Here is a 2,633-nt window from a genome sequence, read left to right on the forward strand (position 1 = left end):
ATTTGTCTTTTAGGAAAAATAATTCTGGTCCTAGAGTTGGTAGGATGAATGACAATGCTGCTGGCTGTTTTCTGAAAATACCATTGAGATGAAGAAATATAGTATCTTCTTTAGCTGAAGAAACAGGCCAGGTGCACTGGCCCATGCCTGGAATTCCAGCACTTTGGGAAGCTGAGGCAGGAGGATCACCTGAGCCCAAGAATTTGAAACCATCCTGGGCAACATAGCAAGATCCCAGTTCCACAAAAATATTCAAAATTAGCTGAGCTTGATGCTGCCTGCCTATGGTTCCAGCTACTCAGGCAGCTGAGGTGGAAGGATCCCTTGACACCAGGAAGCTGGGGCTGCAGTGAGCCATGACTGTGCCACTGCACTCCAGCCTGGGTGTCAGAGTGAGACCCTGTCGCAAAAAATAAATAAATAAAAATAGCTGAAGAAATACTTTTCAAAGATTTTTATAGTGTATGTTCAATGGAAACCACTGCCCAAAGAAATGTTCATACTGGCTACACCATTTATTTCAATTAACTGATGCTCATTTTCATCATTTCTTTCGACAAGTTGAGGTTGTCATTCAACCATCAATTGCCTTCACGTTTTCTTCTTTCTTTCAGTGCTGTAATAGCTTATCACTATTCTGTGACATCTTAACTTCTATTTTTAGATTTTGGTCAGTTTTCTTTTTCTTTTCTTTTTTTTTTTTTAAAGACACATTCTCCCTCTGTCGCCCAGGCTGGAGTGCAATTGTGTGATCTTGGTTCACTGCAACCTCCACCTCCTGGGTTCAAGAGATTCGCCTGCCTCAGCCTCCCGAATAGCTTGGATAACAGACGTGCGCCACCACGCCCAGTTATTTGCCCAGTTTTTAGATACAAAATGTATACGATGGCAACTGAGATGAGAATCAAAGTATTTCTTAATTTAAAATCAGAAATAACCACAATTAAAAGTGAGATAATCTGGGAAGCAAGATGATGTCTAAGATGTAAATATTCCTACTTTATGGAAATAGGTTATCATGACATACATTGTTAACCTTTCTGTTTAGATATGAAATGTGTTTTCATTATTGTTGACTGTTTCTAATAAGGTCTGAAAACATGTATGCGTTATTGATGTTTCTTCCCAGTTCTGAACGCTCGTCAATTTTTTGGAGCTAAATTTAATATTATTACTATGGTGTGAATGTTTGTGTCCCCCTCAAAATTCACTGAAACCTAATCGCCAATGTGATAGTAGGAGGAAGTAGGGCTTTTAGGATGTGATTAGGACAAAACATAGAGCCCTCATGAATGGGATTAGCACCCTTACAAACAGATACCAGAGAGTTTCCTTACTTCTATGCTACATGATATAATTTGGCTTTGCAATCTGGAACCATAATCTCATTTTGAATTGTAATCCCCAGGTGTTGAGGGAGGAACCTAGTGGGAGATGATTGGATCATGCGGCGGTTTCCCCCATGCTGTTCTCATGATAGTGAGGGAGTTCTCGCGAGATCTGATTATTTTATGTGTTTGGCAAGCTCCTCGTTTGCTTGCTCCTCTTGCTACTGCTGCCTTGTGAAGAAGGTGCCTGCTTCCCCTCCTGCCATGATTGTGTTTCCTGAGGCCTCCCCAGTCATAGGGAACTGTGAGTTAATTAAATCTCTTTCCTTTATAAATTACGCAGTCTGAGTTATTTCTTTACAGCAGTGCAAAAACGGACTAAGACACCACATGAGGACACAATTAGAAAGTACCATCTATGAACCAGAAAGTTGGCCCTCATCACACACTGAATCTGCCAGCACCTTGATCTTGGACTTCCAGCCTCCAGCACTGTGAGAAATAAGTGTCAGTCTCACTGTTGTGATCCACTAAGAATCTGTGTTCATAAGACATAACTACAAGATGAGAAAGGGGTGCTTGTCCCACATCTGACTTTGTGTGAATTTAAATAAATCATTGCAGTATAAATGCACTAAGGCCCTGGGTGTGTCTCTTGTGGCAGATGAGTATCAGCGAGGAGATTCTAAAGAGTGAGGTATGTGATCTCCAGAGGGTAGAATGAGGCAAATTCTTCAGGCTGGTAATTAGGGAAAGATGAAGGTCTCTCAGTCTGTCCCAGGCTGAATCCTCCAGAAGTGGCCACCAAGGTGGAGTCTGACAGGCAGGATGTTTATAAGGGATAAACGCTTGTAGAAGCGAGGAGGAGACAGAAAACCTACAACGTAACTGCAACAAAGACTCATTCAACCCCACAGGCAGCTCTGAAACACCTATGGCCCATCAGTTTTCCCACGTTGAGCCAGAATGCCTGGGCCTTTATATCCCCACCCCAATCAGTCTTTGGACGTGGGCCACACCAGAAGCACATGCACTAGGATGAGGCTTCTCTGGGCCTGAGGCAAACCCTGAGGGAGCTGATAGCTGGAGGCTGGCTGCGAGCAGCTGGGGCAAAGCAGACCTCCCTGAAGTCACAGCTTCCTGAAGTCACAGGTTGAATTCAAGTCTGAGTAGCCTGTGTTTTTCTTTTTTGTTGTTGTTTTCTCATTTACCACTTATCAAGTAATGGTAAGAAGAAGCAAAAGGTAGCAGATTATTTCCAATTTGAGTCAGAGATTTAAAGAGGAAGCCTCTCAGGAACCAGAA

The sequence above is a fragment of the Mandrillus leucophaeus genome, unplaced genomic scaffold, assembly GCF_000951045.1.
Source record: "Mandrillus leucophaeus isolate KB7577 unplaced genomic scaffold, Mleu.le_1.0 Scaffold365, whole genome shotgun sequence".
NCBI lineage: Eukaryota > Metazoa > Chordata > Mammalia > Primates > Cercopithecidae > Mandrillus > Mandrillus leucophaeus.